This window comes from Peromyscus californicus, unplaced genomic scaffold (genome assembly GCF_007827085.1).
Source record: "Peromyscus californicus insignis strain IS unplaced genomic scaffold, ASM782708v3 Scaffold_17__1_contigs__length_78620276, whole genome shotgun sequence".
Lineage (NCBI taxonomy): Eukaryota > Metazoa > Chordata > Mammalia > Rodentia > Cricetidae > Peromyscus > Peromyscus californicus.
In genome coordinates, this window is record NW_026294469.1 from 40,186,626 (window position 1) to 40,211,828 (window position 25,203).

At 36.3% G+C, this 25,203-nt stretch overlaps 1 protein-coding gene across 4 annotated transcripts in view; it reads left to right on the forward strand.

Moving 5' to 3' along the window:
• Prr16 (proline rich 16) overlaps nucleotides 1-25,203 on the forward strand; it is a 296,734-nt gene that overhangs the window by 255,009 nt on the left and 16,522 nt on the right. The gene's annotated exons all lie outside the window — the stretch shown is intronic.

Here is a 25,203-nt window from a genome sequence, read left to right on the forward strand (position 1 = left end):
GTCCATAAAAGAATATTTAATTTTATCAAATATGGATATGATAAGATAAAAAGGTCAATTGTTGAATCTACTTATAAAAAGGAACTACTTGTTTTACATAGGATAAGTAATGAAATTTTTTTGTCTGAGTTTATCAAATGTTACTGGACTGGACATTGTTATTATATATAATGGAGTTTTTTTTTCTGAACTTGTCAAATGTTAATGGACTAGACACCGTTAATGTAATTCTTGACTATATATATTGTATATACTTATTGGATATAGTTTTTCTTGTATTAGTTATAAGCTTTTTTAAATTTTAGACAAAAAAGGGGAAATGTGGTGGTATTGTGTTCCCCAATATTGTGTGACCCTAATAAACTTATCTGGGGTCAGAGAACACAACAGCCACTAGATATAGAAGCCAGAAAATGGTGGCACTCACGCCTTTAATCCTATCACTTGGGAGGCAGAGAACCATCCAGATCTCTGTGAGTTTAAAGCCACACTGGAAACAGCCAGGCATGGTGACTCACGCCTTTAATCCCAAGAAGTGAGCCTTTAATCCCAGGAAGTGATGGCAGAAAGCAGAAAGGTATGTAAGGCGTGAAAACCAGGAACTAGGCAGGTTAATCTTTTAGGTTTTTGAGCAGCACAGTTCAGCTGAGAGGCATCCAGTCTGAGGAAACAGGATCACCTGAGGAATTGGCCAGGTGAGGTAGCTGTGGCCTGTTCTGCTTCTCTGATCTTCCAGCATTCGCTCCAATACCTGGCTCCAGGTTTGTTTTTATTAATAAGACCTTTTAAAATTCCTGCTACATCCAAATGTTTGTTCTGTATCTGTTGAGAAAACAGACAACTTTCAGATAATTCTTCTATAACTGATGCTGGAATCTATGGGCAGAAAAATGAAATGTGCACTGTCTCATAGTTTGTACAACAGTGTATTGAAAATAGACCCAAAGTCTAAAATAAAAGCTGAAACTGATTTAGAAAAAACATAGGTAAAATCCCTTAGGCAGTGAATGCAAGAGCACAGGATTTCAAAGGTGGTTTTCTTTCATGCATATATTTAACGATTGCCTTCTCTCTACGCTGCAGCTCTGTACACAGTTGACTTCTCATGTCAAAAGTTTCTGCAATATAAAGATTGCAGATATTCCCTTCAGGGGTCCACAATAGAAAGAATCCCAAGGGCATTGTTTCCATGATCATTGGTTTAGGACAAGAATGATATGTGACATTGAAGCAAAGAAATACCCTCCTCTGTCCCTTCCCCAGTTACTGGCTAACTGTGAAATGCCCTAACCAGGATACAGGCAGTCCTTCCTCCTGGGCTGCAGGTAAAGGAAGATTTACTGCATTATACCTGATTTCCTGAGCAATCGAAGTGGATTTTAGTGCATGTAGATTCTTGTTGATAGAGAATATCTTTCTGGTCTATATTATTATTATTATTATTGCCTTTTGTCTCGTGGGTGATTTGCTTTAACGCTTCAGTCAGACCTTTAATGAGATAAATCCTATTTTTATTTTCATACTGTTCTTTATTTTTAATCTCTTGTCCTTTGAGTATGTAGAAAAATATTAGAAGGAAAAGTAAGTAATTTTAAAAGCTATTGTCTTCTGTCTAGTCATGTATGAATATATCATGTGAGTTTGTATTTGCGATCATGAACATAAAGGTCATATCCATTATCAGGACTTTTCCTATCAGATCCATGGGAAGGAGGTACAGTGAAACTCAAAGCAAATGAGACAATAGTACTGAAAAAGCCATCACAGAGCTCTAACAATGCACTTGATGTTTGGATGTCCAGTGCATGCAGCTCATTGTATGCATTCATTGTGATTTTGGTATCTTGTTTATATAAAATACAGCTTTTGTTTTTCAGGATAATGATTGATTTAGGTTAATCATTCCGTAGTTCATCATTCACAAAATCTGTTTGAATGTGCATGGTCTTCTGGCATACAGAATTTCAAGTTTAAGATGATTTGACAATATTCTTTGTTTTATGGAAGAAAAGGAGCTATCTATACTATGTTGCATATTCTTATTTTTTAGAATGTTTTACTTTGTCATTAGATATACTATATAATTAATGTATGTATATAATTTATATGTACTTTAATTATATATATTACATATATAAATGCCTGTTTCCTTTGAAACCGTTTACAGGACAAGGCTTAGACTTTCACTGAAGCTATACCTTGACTTTTACCAATGAGATAATCTTTTAAACTTTGCCAGTATTTTTGGAATGAGTTTTTCTGTTCTGTTTTTATTTTTTTCACTTGGTCAAGTAGTAAATGATTTTCTGTAGATTAAAAAGTGATTTCCAGGATAGTGAGATGTTTCACCAGATAAAGTCTCTTGTTTCCAAGATTGAGGGTCTGAATTTGAATCCAAGGGTCCACATGGTAGATGGAGAGAACTCATATCTACAAGGTGTCTTCTGACCTCCTCATGTTTGATTTGGCATGTGTGTACACACATGTATATATGTCACATACACACAAAACAAAAGGTAAATGTACTAATTTTCGAAGTAACTTCAGCTGTTCAATTTTTGAGATTAACATATTCTATATTTTCATTTTTGTTGTTGAGGTTGTTTTTTTGAAGACAGAAACTACAGTGTTGTGCCTGTGAGACAGGCAAGAAAATATAGGCACACATATACTCCACATGCTACTCATCAGGAGATGAGACGTTCTGCCATGTATCTTCCCAGTCATACTATGAGGACAGAATATGTAAAAACAGAGTTAATCCTTTATATTGTGACTGATGACTGGAGTAGGGTAATTTAAAATGCATTATCTGGTCAACAAACTACTGCAAAGGATAACACATTTGCGCCGGGCGGTGGTGGCGCATGCCTTTAATCCCAGCACTCGGGAGGCAGAGCCAGGTGGATCTCTGTGAGTTCGAGGCCAGCCTGGACTACCAAGTGAGTTCCAGAAAAGGCACAAAGCTACACAGAGAAACCCTGTCTCAAACCCCCCCCTCAAAAAAAAAGAATAACACATTTGGTTTGATAGGAGTATATAAAAATTCATGTGACTTATATATGTTTTGTCCTTGTATTCTTAGAGAGATGGGGCTTTAAGTGGCAAAGGCCTGTTTTAAATCTTTTATGTTTTACTGTCTTTAATATTACCTCAGATCATTCCACTTTCAGTAACCTAAGTTTCTTAGTGGATGTGGAGAAGTTAAACACTGAGGATTTGTCTCTCGCACATCAATTTTCTTGTTCAACTCTATGGTGTTTAACAATCTTTAAAATAGTACTGTGACAAGTCTAGCAATTACCTAGAACTCTTCATCACATTTTCAAATAAATGGAAAATGGGAAGATGTCATATACTTCATATCCCTATTATTGCTTGTGTCATCTGTACTTGAATCCACTTTCATACCATCACATAATATTTAAGCCCATCCCAGACAGCATATCATGTTATCTGTAAATTTGGGGTAAGGTACCTCTTAAGCTTGAGATGCTTTGTTTGGCTCACAATGATTTCTCCCTCTTAAAGGCAAATGGGATAGCTTTGTGGCACCTGCTGTATATCTCCTCCGTATTTATCTCTAGGCCTTTTGTTTTTTATCACCTAAAACTTTTTATGATGATTTGTTTTTTTTTGTTTTTGTTTTTGTTTTTGCTTGTTTGTTTTGTTTTTTCTGACAATGGGATCACACTTGGGCTTTGTATAAAACAGAACAAAAGAGTTGAAAGGCTAAAACCTCCTTGCCTTGTCTCACTACCTCACTTACTATTGGCATCCTGTAAACACGGCTCATATAAGCTGGGGCTTGAGAACCCTTCTTTCAGAATCTGCTTTAAAGGGAGAAAAACAATCACACTCTGTGAAGAATGAGATCAAGTATCAATTATGTGTTGGCATTTGTAATTGTCTTAACATTTGAGTAGACTATTATTTTATTATGTATTGCAAATCAGAACTGAGTACTCTCCCCTGTCTATTGTTTGAAGTCTTTTAAAATAAACTTATATATGGAGCTTAAATACATATAGACATTCCTTCCATATCTATCTCCTTAACTTACTTGTTATTGGTGTTGTTTAAATTGGGTTGTTTTTCATATGTTATTTTACTGATTACACCTCAAGTCACGGTTTAATGAAATTTTATCCCTGATTGATTAGTATTTAGAAATAGAAACTTGATTGGAATCAGATTTTATTTTTCATTTTCCTGGAAAAACTACTCCGAATGTGTTTCATAGACTGCACTTATCAAGAGGCATGTAATGAAAATGTCTATTTCTCATTTTTTTTTTTTGGTGTTGTTAGTAGTTGTGAATAAGGGCTTGGATCCATTAGATACTTAGGGGTTGCAAAATATTGATAATGTGACATAATGGTTCATTTTTCTTAACTTGAAATATTATAATAAAATAAACCTTTTCTGTATTATTCCTGAAGTTCTTTAAGGGTAGAGTTCATATATAGTCAGCATAAAAATCTTGATTTACGCCGGGCGGTGGTGGCGCACGCCTTTAATCCCAGCACTCGGGAGGCAGAGGCAGGCGGATCTCTGTGAGTTCGAGGCCAGCCTGGGCTACCACGTGAGTCCCAGGAAAGGCGCAAATCTACACAGAGAAACCCTGTCTCGAAAAACCAAAAAAAAAAAAAAAAAAAATCTTGATTTACTTCCTTTGCTAACCACTTTCTAAAAGTAATTTGTGCCCTAGTTCCTTCCATAGTAGCAGTCAAACACATTTCAGAGCAAATGACTTTTGCCGGCTCTCCATATATACGAAGTGCATTATGCACTTTTTCTTATCAATGGCCCAGATGCTCGATCATGTTTCACTTGTAGACTTCCACGTAGTGAGTCATTTTTAACATAATTCTGGTGTTACTTTATATATCACTCCCCTGATATCTGGTACATCAAGATGTCCTGGGCTCACTTGGTACATTTCTGTGTCAGATCTGGAGTCATCCATTTTCCAGGGAATTTGGGATCCATTTAATGATAGCATTTGAAAGGCAAAGTCTGTCAATTAAGGTACAGTTGGCTATTGGTTTTGATACTGATCTTAATTTTTTTTAAATTTTTAACTTGACAAGGCTAGGATGTTTGGCTTTGAGAAAATAAAAAGCTGAACTCTGAAATGTTTTTATAGTTGTTTTGTCTGTAGTATATATTTAAATAGACAAACTCCCAAATAACTGTGCTAGAACCACCAGAAATATGATATTTTTGATATTTATTTTAAGGAGTTGCTATTTTATATATTTTAGCATATTGTAAAATTACAAATCCAAATTCTGTCTTAAAATTAATGCATATTTAAATAAATTTCTCTTCATTTTTCCTACCACCTGCTTTTCCAGTGTTGATTATGATTCTTTCATTTTTAAGGTTATTTTAAACTTTTTATTATATATATTATTACCTATATATTTTATAAATTTTGTATTTATTGTGCATCAAATATATGTTTCATATATTTCCTTTTCCCCAAGACTTTCGTCTCTGCCTTTATCTTTCCAAGTAAATATTTACACTGTTATGAATTATTTTTTTCAGGTTTCATCACTCTTTTTTTGTTTATTTTTTGTTTTTTTTCAAGACAGGGTTTCTCTGTGTAGCTTTGGTGCCTGTCCTGTATCTCACTCTGTAGACCAGGCTGGCCTTGAGCTCACAGACATCTGCCTGGCTCCGAGTGCTGGGATTAAAGGTGTGCGCCACCACTGCCCGGCCTCATCACTCTTAATCTTGGTGGTGTTTTGAATGTATGGTGCTGTCTGTGAATACTTGAATGGCTGCCTATCTCATATGGCTTTAATTATCTGATTATATTGTTTAATATTTCTCTTCAGAAAAGGTTAACTAAGAGGAGTGAGTATTCCTATTATCATTATTGAAAATCTTCTAGTGCTTTCTTGTTACATTGCTGTTCTGCTGACTTTTTAGTTACCATCATGGGACAGAAATCATCTACTAATTTATTTTTTAAGAAAAGAATGATAATGTCAGATTCCATTTCTGCAACTAAGGAGATACCAGAGATTTGAGTTTTTCTATCTGTGTGTAGAGTACATGAGTGAGTTTTCTGTTATTGAAATATGCCTGAAAATTGTTTATTACAGTTTTTAAAAAAATACTATTGTGAACATCAGTTTACTAGAGGTGAAATTTTTTCCAGTGTAATTTTTCCTTTGGCATGAACTTTGTCCAATACTAAGGATAGTTTTGGTTGCCATTTGACAAAATATCCTGGAAAGAGCTACATCTGCCTTGTATTCTGAAATATTTTCAGTACTTGGAGAATCTACTATTTCAGAGTTTCACGTAATAATCAGATGAAAGTGTTAGAATTTGATTCATCTTTGTTGGGAAACATTTTACTAGTTTTTTTCTTTCTATGGAAATTGATGTGTTTAAGGTCTCTGCTGCTATTTGAGTTAACATTGGTAGATGGCTTCGAAAATGACTCATTTTATGTGGATTTCACTGAAAGTTGTTCAAAGGATTAGCACCACAAGATACTCCTCTGTTGGCTGGCTTGTTTCTCGTTATTTTTATTCCAGGTGTTTGAGCTTTCCTGTTGGTTTTTAGAGTAGTTTAGCTGGTAGGTTTTGGTTGCCTGTGGATTTTGCAACCAGCTTTAAAATTTATTAGTTTTATTGATGCTTTTCTTCCTGCCTCTGCTCTGTTGTGTTTTTCATTATGTTTTAGATTTATGTGTTGCTCACTGGCCTCCTTTATTTGTTTGCTTTTAATACATATTGAGACAAGTATGTAAGGGCAATACTTTTCACTAATAACTGCATTGGCTTTATAGGATAGAATTTTGGATTTCTTCATTCATTCTCTGTTTTGTACATTTCTTTTGAACCAAAAGTTGTATTTTAACCTCCAAATAAAAAAAACTATTTAGGATTATGTAGCTGTTGTGCCTTCAGGTATTGTTGCACTTTTTTTTAATAATTATTATTTCTATGCTTGTATCTAGATCTGTTCTGTTTGAGGTATCTGTTGATGCATTATTATTATTATTATTATTATTATTATTATTATTATTATTAATGTGCAATTGAAAAGAATATATGCTTCTACTATGAAGGCTTGGAGTTGAGAATATCTGTAATCTTTATTGACAATTTCATTCATTCTTCTACATCCTTGCTGAGTGTTTTTTTTTCATTTTCCCATCCTCATCCTTAAACAGAGGAGTATGTGGTAAAGACTTAGTCTATCACTAATATGTTTCTTTCTCCTTGCACTTTGCTGCTGTCTATCTTGTAGAAGTTGCTGATGTTATATTTTGTGCATAGATATTAACAACACTGTCATCATCTTCTCTGAGAATTGCAGTGCTGACAAAATTGATGCCATTATTATTTATTAGCCCCTCCCCTGTGTGTGTGTGTGTGTGTGTGTGTGTGTGTGTGTGTGTGTGTGTGTGTGTGTGCAAGTCAGAGGATAGCCTCAGGTGTCATCCTCAGGGACACCATCAACATCGTTTGAGATAGAGTCTCTCCATTGGCTCATAAATTAATCAAGCCTGGCTGGCCAGTGAGCCCTGGAGACACTCCTGTCTCTAGTTTCCAGTGACAATATACCTGGCATTTTTACGTGAGTTCCAGGGCTTCATCTCAGGTCTACACACAAGCAAAGCAAATGATTTAGTGGCTAAGCCATCTACCCATTCACCAGTATTCGTCTCTTTATAAAATATCATAATTGTCACACTTGATTTACTTATTTTTCTAATTTTCCTTCATTTTAAGCACATCTTTTTCAATGTTTTTATTTGAGTCACTGTTGTAGTTGTACTTATGTTGAGTATAATAGTATAATAATGTTCAGTTTTGCTTTTATAATCAAACAAACCGAACTCCTCCTTTTAAAAATTTTGCTTTTATTTATATACCAAATATTTGGCATCCATTTGTTTTGTTGGGATTGTGAGGCATTGTCTCATGAAATAGTTTATAATATTTTGAAACTAGGAATTACTCTTCATCAGATTCTTAAATGCTAAGATAACAAATTTGTGATACCACATGTAGCTAAATGTCGGTTTTTACACACAGACACACCGAAAGTGAGAGAAATAATAGCCTGTATGTGGATACATGTATTTATACATATGTACATACATATACATATATATCCTATAAAATGTTCATTACTCTATAATCTATATTATACACTATCTTCTTTTTATTAAGTATTATTGGTATTTTTCTTAGAAAACACATAATTGAAATCAGAATATTCATACAATTCACTGTGCAGTCTATCGTTCTAATTTTTTTTTTTTTTGGTTTACCATCTGTAATTCTCTACTATAAGTACCACTGAGTTTAATTTGCAACTCCTTTTTTTTCAGAATTAGGAGGTATAAATACTCTCTTAATTCACCATTTCATTCATGAAGCATATTTTATTTCTTCCTGCTTTACTTTTTGTGCTCCAATGTGGACAGTTACACTGTATCTCCATATCAGAGCACTTTCTCATTCTGTCAGAGTCTATGACTCAGCACTGATGTGTCCTCTCAGTTCTTTGCTTACTGCATATTAATATGCAACATGAATTCTTATGTCGCTTGTTCCCCAATCATTTTGATTCATGAAGCTCATTCCTCATGATGTGATCATGGCAACATCGTCTCTTAGTGGTGTAATGTTATTAATAGTAACTCTCCAGCCTGCACATTGGAGAATTGACTTGATGTAAAACTCTTCCTGATGGTCACTCATTTCCTTGTTTAATTTACTGAGTTGCTCACTATTTTATAACATAAAGTCAAATGCCTAATAACACTGACTTTCTCTTTAGTGACTTTCTTATCATGAAAAGATACTCAAATCTGTATTTTGACTCAGGTATTTTGACTAGAAACAAGTGTGTTTGGGTAGTTTCTCAATTGACATATCCTGTGGCATATTCTGAATATATGGCTTTAGAGATTTTCTTCTCCCTACTTTAATTTAAACGTGAATTGATTATTTTTAAAATGGTTTGGTGCCGCTGTTGTGGGCAGATGACAAAGCCCAGAGGGACTGTGTAAAAAGGAGGTGAGGTCTGAATACATGAGTATTATCGATATAGCATGACCATGTCAAGGACCAATACTTCAAATCCATAGGAAATTGGCAAATCCTTCCCAGTATGGGTTGGACTCAGAATGCCAAAGCCTTCCTTATGGCCAAGGACAAGTGTTTGTGAATGACTGACCAGTATATACAAAACCCAGCAACTGAAACTGCTCCTTCTGGAAGTTTACAGCCTGAGAGTGCTCCGGTAGGAAGACCTTCCTCTGAGACTAGCTAACCCCACCCTCCATGTTATACATGATAGACTCTTGGGGGTTCTGGTTTTGTTTCAGTAGTTGGTGCCACTTCATGAGACTCCCCACAGCCCAGGTGACCCCAACTTTTCTGCACATGTGTCTGTATGTCTGCATTTCCTTCATTTACTGCCCCTAGTGAGGTTCCTAGGACCAAGATGTTCTAGATGCAGCACATTACTTTAAATTACTTTTCAGAGATACATGTTTTACGTGGTAGATTTTTGTTAAAGTCTATATATTTCTTACTTTCTGTACTATTCTTGTTTTAAATTTCTCTTTAGTCATCAGATTTTCATCTTTTAAGTTATACTTTCTTATGCATTGTACATTTGTGGTTCTTTGTTCTCCTATATTAATTTTTCAGTTGAAATTACAGTTTATTCTCTGCTCCTATACATCATTTCAAATGCATTCCCTTCTGATCTGTGTGGGGTTTATTCATCACTTTGTCATTTTGTTAGATATCGTCTTGTTTGAATAGACTGGAATTTAGTTTTCATCTCTACTATAGCCTTCTCTACTGGGGTTTTAGTCCCAGATATAATTTTATGTCTTATTATTCTTTTTATTAATAATAACTTTCAATTTGAGTTTTCTCTTTTGGTGGGAAATTAGTTTCATTGAACTTTTAGAAGAAATGAAGAGTACAGAGATAATTTTAAACCCATGTGACTCTGACTTGGTGGAATTTTAAAAGTGGGTTGTATTGTAACACTATGAAATCTTCCAAACTAATTTTTCTTATTGGTTTTTAACTGCACTTTCTCTTCTCTGAGTTCCTGTTGTCCCTGCTCCGTGAAACTTAGATATTTTTTTATTTTATCCTTTGCAAGTTTTCCTCAGTAAAAGAGTCTATCCTGGGAAAGAATTTCAGCTCATTATCTGTGTAAACAAATCTTCCAAAGTATCAATCTTCACTCAAATAAGTTTTATTTTTTAGAGGTTTTTGAAAGTAGATGTAGAAGTGGCCTACTCTTTATATGTAAAATAAAACACCATTCTTGTTTAATATCATTGATTAATCAAGTAAGATTTAAGTTTTGTTTCAATTTTGAAAATACAAGAGTATAAAAATGCATCGTAGTGGTTACTTTCTGTTGCTATGATAAATCACCATGGCCAAAGCTGTTCACAGAAGAAAAGGGTTGTTTTGGCTTATGGTTATAGGAAGTTAGAGTCTATAATAGCAGCGTAGAGGCAGTAGGCAAGCACAGCATCTGAAGCAGGATGCTGAGTGCTCTCATCTTGACCTGCAAGCACTAAGCAGGGGGTGGAGGAGAGACAGAGAGATGTAGAGACAGAAAGAGAGATTACTGGATATGGCACCAAGTTTTAAAACTTCCTCCCAGTCTTGTGTTTTCCCCACAAGGCCACACTTCCCTAAACCTCACCAAATAGTGCCAACTACTGAGAACCAAGTGGTAAAATGTCAGAGCTTATGGGAGACATTTCTTATTCACATCTCTACATGGATGTAGTTTAGAAACTTTTAGTTAAGTATTTCTGTTACTTCTCTAAATCAATGTCAATGGCCTGTCAAAATTACCCCATTCCTTATTAACACCAACAAAATGACATCATTAATATGTAATACCCCTTGTCATCCACAGACATTTAAAAGCTCTCCTTTGAAATTTAAATTCTTTGTTTTCATTCAGTGACTGAGTAAAACTTCCAATCAATTTGATGTCCTCTTCTCCTTTGTGAGCAATGACCCTGGCTCCACCATACTGTGGGCTATACAACCTACATTTTCCCCTTGCCTGTAGTGTTTGAATGATATTTTGTGTTTTATGGAATTAGTACATTTTGATGCAGAAGGTAATCATATCTAGTCATAGAACTGAAAGCAAAAAGAGAGGCATAATAGAAGAGAAATAACTGAATGGTACTGAAATGAAGCAAGAGGATTTTGAAAAACAGCAGATTGTGCTGCAGACCCTCATAGAACTTAAGCAAATATGTTGTGAATTGTTTCCTCTTAGATATCTCACAGGGACAGTGCTGTTGCCCCAAGGGTGAAAATGTAGGCACATAGATGTTAAAAAAAATGAGCAAACTTAATCTGCCTTTGATGTTTGAAGTGTACCCTGGAAAAGACTCACAAGTATGAATAAGAGTTGTTGATTTTGGACTGTTGTAGTGTGGAAGCTGCTTGGAGTGGATCAGCCTGAACAAATTGCATTATATAAACTGTGAAAAAAATCCAAGTTTAGAAAGTTTCAGAGTTTTTAAAGTCATGCATTTCATTTTTTAATTTTTCACAAGAAAAGACGGTTTTATGGAAGAAAATATTTATTGCAAAGAGTAACCTTCAGTAAATAAATTAATCCTTTTCCTTTTTTCTATACTTCTGATTTTTACCATTTTTATAAATCTTTATTGATTTACTGTGTGCATACTTCATGGTTCAGCTGTCATCCATTTATAGGATGAATTTTCTTCAAACATGCTGTGGAACTGGTGCTGGTGTCCAAAGATAGACTTTACTAGCACCTCCACAGCTTCCATCTGCTTTATCTGACTCTTTATCTCCCACTCTCAAGGTGACTGCTTTCCTGGTTCTAATGACAATGACTGGAGGTGTCTGCTTTATACTTTATAAACGTGGAAAGACGACTACTTAATCATTCATAACGTACATCCATCCATTGACATGTTTGCCATCTCAACCACATCATTGCATGTTGTTTGTTATTGCCGCTCTTATTGCTAATTAATTAATTAATCCACTAATTAATTAATCCACACCAATTTTCCCTGAATACCAATGGTAGTCCTCAAAATAGTACAATTTTTTTTCTAAGCAAGACAATTAGCAGAAAATTATGGAGTTGAGTATATAGTAGCTGCTAATTAAACATTTGAAAACACAGATGAATTTTGACGCCACTGTTCTAAGTGACAGTTCCCAAATAGTGACTTTGCTTTAAAAGAAATCAACAATACATTGTTAAAATAAGTTTAATATAATTCTGTTAATAGTAAACTTTGGCAAGTAGAATGTCTAAGTTTATCTCCAAGAATTTATGTTTCTGATAAATAGCAGGGTTTAATTCATTCTATAAAGGGAATTACTAAGACCAAGTAAAAGATTAGAAATGTAATATAAAAACATCAATAAAATTAAAATATCTATGACCCTTTGCTCAGGTTACTCAGATCACAATTACTTAAATTTTGGCAATAAATTATCAGAACTGAATGACAATAGTTTGATGTGAACACAAAACTAACAGTAAACCATTTAAAAGAGATAGCAATTAGCATTTGTTCATGTTAGACTTGAGAAAGTTAGTAACAGATCACATATCTCAGTTCATGCTACAGACACTTTAGGAGGTGAGTTTGAGTGAATATGCCACAGCGCACCACGGGAGTAACTAGTCAGTGTCTTGTCTAATGCACAAGTCACAGAATACATGTTCATCTTGTTCTATGGTAATTATACTCTCCAGTGCAGTTGACATCTCCAAGCCCTTCAAACATCACGTCACTAAAGAAGAATACTAGAAATGAGATTGGGAGGGGTTAAAGTCCAATTTGAAGACTTGAATATGTTTGCTATCTTAACTCTAAATTCTCAAGTCTTAACTGGCTGAAAATCTAGAAACTATTTCAATTTCATAATTAAACTAGCCATTTCACTACAACCAGAACGTAAAGGAAGCTGAAAGCAACTGGAAAATGTTGACATCACAGTATGAAATCAGCCACCAAAATGGCATCATTTACAAAAGAAAGGACATTGCATAGTTAATTGTTAGTGTGGTACCTTGCAAGGTAGAATTGAAATATTTTCATAGTTGCTCATCCTGGATCCATGGGGTACCTGGTTTGCCTTAATGTCTTTTCAAGTTATTGTGATAAAATACCTTGACAAAATCTAATTAAGGAGGAGTTTATTTGGATTACAGTGGCAGGGGCATTTAACTTGTCATGGTGGGGATGATACAGGAGTGGATTCAGAAGGTGTGACATGATGAGCAGGATGCTGGCCAATGACATTGCATGTGGATTCCTGAGAAAGAATCGAAAATGGAGCCAGCCTACAAAGTCTCAAACCTGTCCCCAGTGACTTATTTCCTCTGACAAGTCTGTACCTGCTAAAGGTTACACAATCTTGCCAAACAGTGCCACTAGTTGGGGACCAAATATTCTTGGTTCCATGACTTTTGGGGACATTTCAACTTTAAACCACAATGTATTCTAAATATCTTTTTGCATAAAAATATAACATATTTTGCATAACATAAAGTGACTGAGTTATTGCCACATAATTTTTCATAAACACAACTTTATTAAAATATAATTGACATAAGCTAAAATTTTAATGTTTTAAAGTAAAGTGTTTTTTAAGCTCTTCAAATTATACAAAAAGGACAGCCATCCAATTTTAGAACAAATTTATCACTTTAACTAGAAACCCATACTGCTTAGAAGTCAGTTCCCATCCTCTTACTTGTAGACTGAGTGATCTTATAATTTACTTTTGGTCTCTATGGATTTGCCTTAAATACTCACTTAATACAAATGAAAATATATAATACAATGTCTCCATGCAGTCTTAAAGCAATTCCTCCGGTGTTTTCCCAGTGAGCAAAGATGTCTCTGTAGAATGTATCATCCCATAATACAATTCCAGAACATGCTGTTAAAAAAAATAATAATAATCAGAATTAGATTTTATAATTTGTTAACTCTTTCCTTAGTATTTGTTATTATACATATTAATCCTTCATACTTCCCTTGTGTTAAGGTACAGTTTTCTTCTGGGCTCACTCCTTAAAGAGTCAGCTACTGGGTAACAGAGTAAATAGAATTTCCTGCCTCTAACTCAACAAGTGGTGGAGCTGAAATGGAAACCCATTGCTAAAGCTCATAATCTTGGCCCGGTAATTAGTAGATACAAAAGAAAGAAATTGTGTTGAGGTATTGCAAACAAACAATTATGAGTTATTTTGAAGAAATAAAATATTGGCAATCAATGCATTGTATGCTGCATTTCTTTTTTCCGTCTTTTTTTTTTTTAAATTAATAAGAGTACTGTTTTTTCATCATTCCCACCCCCTCTGCCTCCAATTCCTCTTGTGTTTCCTTCTTTCATGATTCCCTAAACAGGTTTGTAGAAATACAGTAGACACAGAAATACCTGCCCTGATGTAGTGTGCACAGTTCAATGGGCTAGGAAACGATCAACTCACCACAATAAGTGTAGTAAGGGCAATGGACATACATATCTGCTGAAGTTTCTCTGTGTAGTTCATTCATGATGATGTGGTGTTAAATGCAGCCATTATGCTGTATTGCAGATATCTAGAAATCATTCATCTAACATCACTGGTCAGTTCTCTGTTCCCAGTTCCAACCACTACCCACTACTACCATAGTCTCTGCTTCTTAGAATTTGACTACCAGCTGTGCCTATTAAAGAGAATCATTTTTGTCTTGCATATTTATCACAAGTTGCAAGCCTTATTTATTTTTAAAGAATCAATTATATTTCACTGTATGTTTACACTAAATTTACACTGTGAATTTTCATTTACATTCATGTAACCATCGTCATAGGCTGTTTTCACTTACAGGTTTTTGTAAACAATATTTCAATAAAGACAGAAAGGCATCTTTGCCACACAGTCTTTTCAACTCATTAGGGCATATATCCAGTAGTGAAATTGTCAGATAATACACTAGGCCTATTTTAAATTTTTGAGGAACCTAGATGCTACTTTCAATTATAACTAAGTTGGTATCAATTTAAATTGTTGTCAATTATGTTAAGAGACAACTTTTCTTTCTCATATCCACATCAATGCTTCAATATCTTGTTTTGTTTTTGTTTTTTATTATGGCCATACTAAAAGTTTTTAAATGCTATTTCATCATAGTTTTGATGTATACTCCCTGATAATTATAGCATTGCGTATCATTTTACATAAGTATTGGTCATATGTATATGTTCAGGATTAATGCTCATTTTTAATTGATTTGTTTTTCTATTGAGCCAACTTTTTTTTAAGAAATAGACTAGAATATAAGGTGGGAGGAGAAAAGAACTCTGGCTTTTTCAGGCTGAGGAGTTGGTGAGGTAAGAGGTGGTGGCTGTGACTTGCTCTGCTTCTCTGATCTTTCAGCTTTCACCCTGCGGGGAAAAAAGAAATAGACTAGAACAATTATAAAATCCATATGAAATAAAAAAATCGCAAATAGTTTGTACTCTCAAGAGAGAATAACAAAGCTAAAGGTATCATAACATTTAATTTCAAAATATGTTATGAAATTTTAGTGATTAAAATATCATAGTACAAATAAAAAGAATGAAAAGTAGTATACAGCTATTGGTGAGAACATTATCACCCAACATGGCCAACCACTCTAAATATAAGTATATATATGCAAATACTATATATGAGTTTTAAGTAAGGTGAATAAGGGCTTCCTATTGTACATCTTTGCCAGGATATATTCAGTTATTTTCTTGATCTTAGCCTGACAGTAGTAAGATGAAAACTCAAAGTAGTTTTAATTTGCACTTCCTTGATTATTAAGGATGATGAACACATTTTTAGGTTTTCTTAGTCAGTTTCATTTCTTCTTTCAAGTACTCTCTGTCCTGCTCTACAGCCTATTTTAAAAATTGCATCGTTTGTTTTCTTGATTCTTTTTTTTTTCAGTGCCAGGCACGGGAAATTTCTCTTAGTTGTTAATCAAGGGTATCTAACACACTCCTCAAACAATGCAGGCTATTATAATTGCATTAAGCTGCTTCCCAGACTCTGAAGCTAAGACTCTACTGCTGTAGACTTAGATACAGGACATAGAGGAATTTTGGTGGAAGTGATCTGAAGCCTCCCCATGAGAACAAGTTTTTACACTCTCAAAGGTGCCATGCAAGCTACCAAGGCAGAAAAATATCAACAGTTCTCCAAAGCTGTAAGGCCTGCAAACCATAACAATGACCAGCCCCAACCAAGTAATGTATCCTTATCCTGCAATGGTGGTACTAGTATATTGGGATATCATACTATTATTGTATTGAACTTAAGGCCTGCTCGATAGGACAGAATTCAGAATTTATATCAGGTACTATAAACCAAGCCAACTACCTATGTCAGGAGAGGTCATGGACCCTAGAGGGAAACTATTACTAGTATTTTCCTAAATCAATACACTTATTAACTATATTCTAAATATTTATCCTTAAACACACAGGTAAGTGTTGCTCCAACACCTCATCAAAGCAGTTTTCATTTGCAGAAGACAAAGGCTATTACAAAACCCACAACAGGTAAAAATGCAGATAATAAATGATCCTGGAGTGCACAGCCCCAATAGGTACATAATATAGTGCAATCCCTACCTCTAAGGCTCAAGGAACATTGGCAAAGAAAGGGAAGAAAGATTCAGATGACCAGAGTGTCAAACGATATGCTGCTAGATAATGACTTATACGTATGAAATCTCAGCAATATGGTTACACAAGACCCACATACTGACAATACCAATTGGCTTACTAACTTGGATAGGGATGTTTTCACAAGGCCCTACTTCTAAATGAAGAGCTCCAGGCAGCCAATGGTTGCTCAAAGAAGAACAAAGCTAAAGGTATATATAAAGGATTGGTTTTCCCCAGAGATGACTTCTGACAGGTTATCCAATCACAAAGGTCAGCTCTGTACACATGTACATTCAAGCAACAATGTATGGACTCAATAGGGGAGTGTGTGTGTGTGTGTGTGTGTGTGTGTGTGTGTGTGTGTGTGTAGGTAGGTATGTATGTATGTGCATGTGCACATGTATATAAAACAATAACTTTTGGGGAAAAGTCAGGAATTAGAAAGTTAGCAGAAGGGTCACAGGAATAGTTGTAATGGAGAGAAAGGGAGGGTAGAAATGATGTAAATATAATATTTATGAAATTCTCAAATTATAAAAAAATAAAGAATAAAATGTAGCGCTCCATGGAACAGAACAAAGAATGAAGAAATAAGTGCATGCACTCAAAAGCAAAATAGTTTTGAAAATATTACAAGAACACTAAGTATGAAACATAAAGTCTCTCCAACATAAGTTTTTAGGGAGAATATATGTCCCCATGTGAAAGAAAGAAGTCAGAGCTCATGCATGAAAACATAAACTTCAAATGGATTGAAGACTTATACATCAGAAAAAAACCTGGAAAATTCAGAATAAAGCAGTCTTTTGAAGAGTACAAATTATTTGAAGCACTATAGAACTCAGTATGGAATTTCCTCAAGTAAATAAAAAATAAATTTATCTTATGACCTAGCTATCACTCCTGAATATTCTCCAAAAGGATTCTAAGTCAGTGCAGCACAGAGATTCTTACACATTAATGCTTATTGCTATTACAACCCTACTCACAATGACTAAGTAACCAGTTTAGCTCAAATGTCTCTCCGTGGGTAAATGGATGGAGAAAATGTGGCACATCTAATACAATGAAATTTTGTCTTAGGGGTACCATTTTTTCTAATTGAACAAAATGCCTACATAACAGGATGGCCATGGCTGTTATTATAAACCTAGCCAACCACCTGTGACTGGAGAAGTCATAGACAGACTTGAGAAAATAACATTCTACTGACATTTTTCCTAAACCAATATAATTTCTAACCATAATCTAAATACTCATCCTTATACTTACATAAGAGAGTGGCTCTCAACCCTCATCAATGAAGCTTCTTCTTGCAATAGATGGAGACAACTACAAATACCCACAGCTGTTCTAAATGCAAAGAATAAGTTACCATGGGGTGCTCAACCACAGCTGAAATATATATATATATAATGTAACCATTTTTTCAGGAAAATCACAGACAAGGGGACAGAAAGATTTTAAGAGTCAGAAAGCAAGGCCATCTGCTGTAGTGATATATTGTGTACCCTAATCAACTTGCCTGGGAATCAGAGGACAGAGCCAGCCACTAGATTAGACATAGAGGTCAGGCAGCGGTGGCACACACCCTTAATCCTATCACTTGGGAGGCAGAGATCCATCTGGATCTCTGTGAGTTCAAGGCCACATTGGAAACACAGCCAGGCAGTGGTAGCACACACCTTTAATCCCAGTACTGGGAAGCACACATGCCTTTAATGCCAGGAAGTGACAGCAGGGCAGAGAAAGGTATATAAGGCGTGAGGAAACAGAAACTAAAGCAATTCAGCTGAGACCCTTTTGGGTGAGGACTCAGAGGATTTCAGTCAGAGGATTTGTGGATTTGGGGAGGTGAGGTTGGCTGTGGCTTGCTCTGCTTTAATCTTTCAGCTTTCCCCTCAATGTCTGGCTCTGGGGTTTTTTTTATTATAATACCATCTAAGATTCCAACAACATCTGCTGTGAAATAGTGTTTTCTATATAGGACAGTCAAACTCTAACCCTTGAGCTATAAACAATGTAGTTGCCTGGAAAAGATAAACATAATGACATTAGTTTATATGCCAATGTTGACAGGAGAAATTCCTCATGGACCCACCCCTAGATAGAGAGCCTGTTGAGAATGAGAGACTCAGTCTCCTTAGGGATGAACTCTGACACAGGTTGTCCAACCCCAAGTGGTAAGCTCTGAACACATGTAAATATGAACAAACCTAAATGACTCAGTAGGTTAAGTATACATGTGTGCACAGATATATACATATATGCAAATATATTCATACAACAATAATAATTAAATAAGAGATCTTGAATTAGGAAGGGGCATGGTAAGAGTTAAAGGGGAGAAAGGGAGGGTTGGTAATGATGTAAGTGCAGTGCCCATGCATGAAATTCTCCAAAAAATACTGCCAATTAAAAAATTACAGAATGAACCAAATATTAAAAAGAATATTTAATTTAAAACATGAAACAGGGGCTGGGAAAATAATTCAGCTGCTAAGAAGACTGACCACTCTACCAGAGGATCTAGGTTCAGTTCTCATCACTCACATGGTAGCTAATAACTGAAAACTCAATTCCAGGGGATTTAACATGCTTTTCTGTTGGTGCACAGATATATATGCATGCCAAGCAACAGTACACACAGAATAAAAATAAAAATAAATAAATATTAGCAAAAAGCAGGGGAAGCTACTTGACGGTAGCTTTGACAATAATTTTTAAAAATACGACACTATCAGCACAGGAAGAAAAGTAAAGTGAGTGAGAGTGTAATCGCTACTTCTCTCATCCTTGTGGTCAAATACTAGACAAAAACAACTTAAGTGATGAAAGGTTTGTTTTGGTTTGTGGCTTAAGGGGATACAGCTATTATAAAAGTAAAGGTGAAGGTTCTGGTCACATCACTTTTGTTTTCAGGAATTGGAGAAATGAATAATGATGCTCTGCTTGCTGCTCCTTTTCATTCAGTCTGAGATCCCAGCCAGTGGAATGTTGCCAAATCTACAATCATGTCTAACCTCATCAATTAAGTGGTCTAGAAACACTCTCAGAGGCATGCCTGGAGATGTGTTTCCATGATGACTCTAATTCCCACCAAACTGGTAGTTAGTATTAAACATCACAAGCCCAACCATTGTCAACCTCCCATCCAAACACGTGATTTTTTTGGTCATAATCATATAACCCTTGTCTCTTTAAGCCCGAGTCCATCTCATAATGCAAAATGAATTTAGTCCAACCTCAAAAGTCCCTATAGTCTTTTACCGTCCCTAAACTGTTCAAAATTCCAGTTTTGCTAAAAGCCTAGGCTATCTCTTAACTGTGAGTTCCCATAATATTAAAACAAAGCCAAATTGTTCCAGTCTAAACTACCACAAACTGAACATTCCCTTTCCAAATATGGCAATGTGGATGCACCAAAGAAGGAAATACAAAAGCAAGACTAAAACCAACAGAAAAAAAACACCAGACCACTTCGATACCTGCCCTGCACCCTGGTTTCTGGTGGGAATCCTTTGGCTCCAAATGTTTAGATAGTTCCACTCCTCCAGCTCTGCTGCCTGTAGATCCCACACCCCTCTCTTGGACCAATCTACTGGTTGTCTGGATTTTTACTCAGTGGCAGTCCAAGGGTATTGGCTCTCCAACATAATGGGGTCTCTACTGCAACTTAGGCTCCATCTTCAAAGCTTTGGGCAATGATCTCCCAAGGTCTCATTTAGGGACTCTGGATTATGGCACAGATGGCCAGACCACAGACACTCTGGAACCTTGATTCAGGTCTCCACAATCCCCTCAATCCTGCATCATTCGTGCCTATAAAACTCATACTGGCCGGATGATACTTCTAAGCTCTGTGACAAATGTAAGCTATAATTTGAATTTTTTAAAAGTATTTATTGGTGAAATTATTAAGACCACTCCATGTAGTTAAAAGGGAGGTTTATTTAGTGGCGTAACTTACAAATGAAGGGATAGGTAGGTTGCAGGGTCTGGGGAAGACGTAGCACACAGTTGGGCAGTGTTCTCTGGAGAACTCTCTCGGTCTACCTCTAGTGTCCAGGGTCCAGGAACTAAGAGAAGGCAGCGCATCCAGATCTCGGGTCTTTTGGCCCCGCCTTGTAGGCGTGACAGCTACCGAAGCCTCAATGGGGGTTGGAACTTCCAGATCAAAGCTGGAATGGCTACCCACTACATCTCCTCCTTTTGTCTAAATAAGAAGGTTCTAACTTAATACAAGACTATATACAAAGGAATGTTTATCAAATATTGTCCAGGAATAATGAGGGATAATGACCTAGATAAGATGGAACTGCAATCAATGCGAACTATATCAAGCAAGAAACACATACTAAAATCCAGAGAAGTCTTTTATTTACTATGTATAAAGTGTTCTGCCTGCATGTAGGCCTGCAGGCCAGAAGAGGGCACGATCTCATTACTGATGGTTGTGAGCCACCATGTGGTTGCTGGGAATTGAACTCAGGACCTCTGGAAGAGTAGCCTGCACTCTTAACCGCTGAGCCATTTCTCCAGCCCCGCCCCCCTGCTGCCACCGCCGCCGCCTTTTAACTACAATGGCCTCACTCCATGCTATATGCTCTGTATGCTGAGAGAGGCTATTGTTTGTGATCTTGAAACTCCTTCAACAATGTTCTCATTCTAGGCTCTTTCCTTACAAAAGAATTCATATTTGCACAAGATGGAAGCTTTAATGGCTGATACCAGGGGCCCAGGACACTTTTCTTACTGTCTTAATTCAGAGCATGAGGATTCTTCAATGGTTCTGGTGCCTGCTTTCTCAGAACCTGCCTTGAGTACAAGGCTAAAAATCCCACTCTTCCTTTCAGATGTACATTTTGCAAATATTTCTGCTCAACTTGCTGCTATCAGATAGTTTATACCAGGACAGGAGCAGCAAACACTCACCATGGCAGAGCCATTCTGCTATCCTGTCTTGAGTTTGCCACTACCAAACAAATTAGTCCATTTTTAAAATTTAATTCAGCCTTACTCAAGCTATGAAGCCATGGGCAGAATGCAGCAAATCCTTTGTCAAAATGTAATATGAATGACATCTAGCTCAGTTCCTGGTAGAGTCCTTATTCCACTCTGAAACCTCATAAGCCAGACCTCCACAGTCTGTGTCTTTCACAGTAACCTACTATTTAGATTTCCCATCAGGATGGCCTTACATCACACTGTTTCTATCATTCTAAGGCTTTTTGGCCTGAAAATTTGGCCAAATGCTTATACCTTCTCTTGCAAACCAGTACTAAGAACACATCCCCTGTGTATGTACCCAGCAGTGGTACAAGAGAGTTCTATTTGTTTTTCTGAGGAACCTCCATAGTGATGAACAGCTTTGCATTCTCATTGGTAGTGTATAAGGATTGTCTTTTCTCCACATCCTTTCCAGTAATTTCTGTTTTCTAGATAAACTGCCATCTGACTGGTTTGAGATCAAATCTCACTACACTTTTTGCTTTGCATATTTCGAGTGACTGAGGATGTCACACAATTATTCATATATTTGTGGGACATTTCTTCATTTGGTAGCTGTCTGTTCAACAGCTTTGTTCATTTGTTGATTGGCTTTAGGGGGAGGTTGATGTTTCATTTTCTTCTAAATTTTTCCTATGTTTTGGAAATTAATCTCCTGTAGGATGAAGACCTGAGAAAACTTTTCTGTCAGCTGCAGGCTGACTTCCGTCTGTTATATGTCTCCTCTGCCATGAGGAAGCTTTGAAATTTCATGCAGTCCCATTTGTCAAATCTTACTGTTATTTTCAAAGCTATTTAAAATACTATATATAGATGTGTTTATTCTATGTTTTCTTTTAGTGGTTTCAAATCTTATCTGAATTTTGTGCAGGGTAAGAACTGGAAGAGATTCAGTGTAATTCTTTTATGTGTGGGTATATAGTTTCCTTAGCACCTGTTTGTTGAACAAGATTTGTTTTTCCTTCAATGCTTGTTTTTGAACCTTTGCCAAAATCAGATTGTTGCAACTGTGTGCTTGTTTCTGGGTCCTCTATCCTCTTCACAGATGGGCTGGTTTTGCTCTAATGATGTACCATTTATTACTGTGAGTCTGCAGGGTGATTTGAGTCAGGAATTGCAATACCTCTAGCATTGCTACTTCAGCTCACTTCCTCTAAATCTTAAATTTAACTATTTGAGGTTACCTAAGTTATATTCTTATTGGTTTACTGACTTTCTGATGCTGTTCTGTTAACTATCCTCATATTTTTCTTCATCAAGATAAAACCTAAATTTATTCTTAAAATTAAAAAAATAAAACAATTGACCATATCAATGATTTTCATATGAAGTAAACTTGACTCTCAGGAGAAATTTGGCTTTTTTTTCTTGATATTATTTATTGTTACAAATGAAAATAACTAAAGGCATCCGGTATGTAAAGTTAACTGTTCTACAAATAACAGATCAGCTTTTCTACACCAATCACACACATAAAAGGATCATCTTGTTTGAATATCAAAGATAATTTTTATAAAACCTTGACTTTTATAACTTTATTTGGAAGAGAAAATGTTCCTCAGTAGTGCTAAATAGCTACTGAATATCTATACTTTGATTTTTTTAAATGATAATTTTCTATGATTAAACCTGTCCAACGCTAACTCAAGTTTAATCTGATGCCCCTGGAGTGCAAAGGTGTCTGTGGGTAGCCATCTTGAAGTCCTAGGTAAAATATTTTGCATTTGTAAGCCTGTATAAAAGGTCAAGCCAATATCAGTTGACTGACTATTTTTAGACAGATTTATTTATTTATTTATTTATTTATTTATTTATTTATTAGTATTATTTTTAATGCCCAATGCTATTTATTGAAGGAGGGAGGAGGTCTTAAATACAGGCTTACAGCACAATGGGAGAACCCCGGAGGGCAGAAGTTCGATACTGATGTTTTACAATCTCACATCTAAGCTGTTAATGCCCATTATGCAGGATACATAGACAAGAAACTTCCCTTAAGCATTCTGGAGGGTGGAACCCAGCAGGGAATTAGCATAGGGAGGGTATCAGGGTCATGGTCAGCAAGCAAGGCAACAGTTACCCAAAACGGGGCCAGGGACCCACAGGTCCCCCTTTTACTAAAACAATGAGCTTCTGACTTAGGTTGCATGGGACATGAGTAGGTCACCTTACCTGTCATGGAGACACCTGCCCAAGCCACACAGGTGCTCTGTCTTAGGTTGGTTAATGCCCCCCAGGCATTACCCATCTCTGAATACTCATTATCATACAGGTTCAGTCATGTGTGAGCTGCAGAGTTAATTGCTGCCAAAGATCTCAAAGTGGCATTGGGCTTGCAATCTGTGTGTTCGACACAGAAAAGACCAACAGAAGTCCTAACCCACCCATAACCAGTAGGCTAAAGGCAACTGAGCCATTCCCTTCCTTACTGAGCCTTACTACAAATTGGAGTCCTTGTAAGATGGTATCCCAAAAGCAAATGGAACTTGAGTTTATAAATTTATAATTTTCAAAGCCAATCAAAATGTATATAACTATTGAATTAAATTTATCATGTCCAATAGAATGAAAGATTAACTGTGGTAGCTACTTTTGCTGCCAGGGTCTCCACTGTGCTAGCTGTAGTAACCAATTATTAAATGGTAATCCCAGAAACAGTAGTAGCAGTGGCCACCACTGCTATAACAGCAACAATAGCAGCAGCAATGTCAAATTCTCTTCTGGAGCGTGTGAGCATCCACTGGCATGGATACAACTCCAAGAACACAAACTGCCAAGGCCCACTTTTTTTGATCCCAGCACGACTTAAGCTGGCAGCTCTGCAAAAGAACAACTAAGAACCATAAAGAAAAAACAGGCAGCTCACAAGGAGTACTTATTTATTTATTTTATTTTCCCTCCCTCCTCTCCTCCCAGTTCCTTCCCCAACTTCCTTCTCCCCTGCCCCCATCCACTCCTCCTTCTTTTCCTTCAGAAAAAGTCAGGCCTCCCATGTATATCAGCCAGCCATATCAAGTTGCAATAAGACTAGGCACCTCCTTCCCTAATAAGGCTGGAAGAGGAGGAGGCCCAGTAGGAAGAAATGGTCCCCCAAACAGATAACAGTCAGAGTCAGCCCCAGCTCCCACTATGAGGAGCACCACAAAAGCCAAGATCCACACATGTAACCTATGAGCAGAAGATCTAGTTCATTGCCATGCAAGTTCTATGATTAGCAGTTCAATCTCTGTGAGCCCCTATGATCCCGAGTTAGATGATTATGTGGGTTCTCTTGTGGTGTCTTTGACCACTCTGGCTCCCATAATCCTTCCTCCTCCTCTTCCACCAGATTTCTCAAAGTCCACCTGATGTTTGGCTGTGGGTCTCTGTATCTGTTTCCATCAGTTGCTGGATGAAGCCTCTCTGATGACAATTGGACTAGACGATGATCTGAGTATAGCAGAATATCATTAGCAATTAT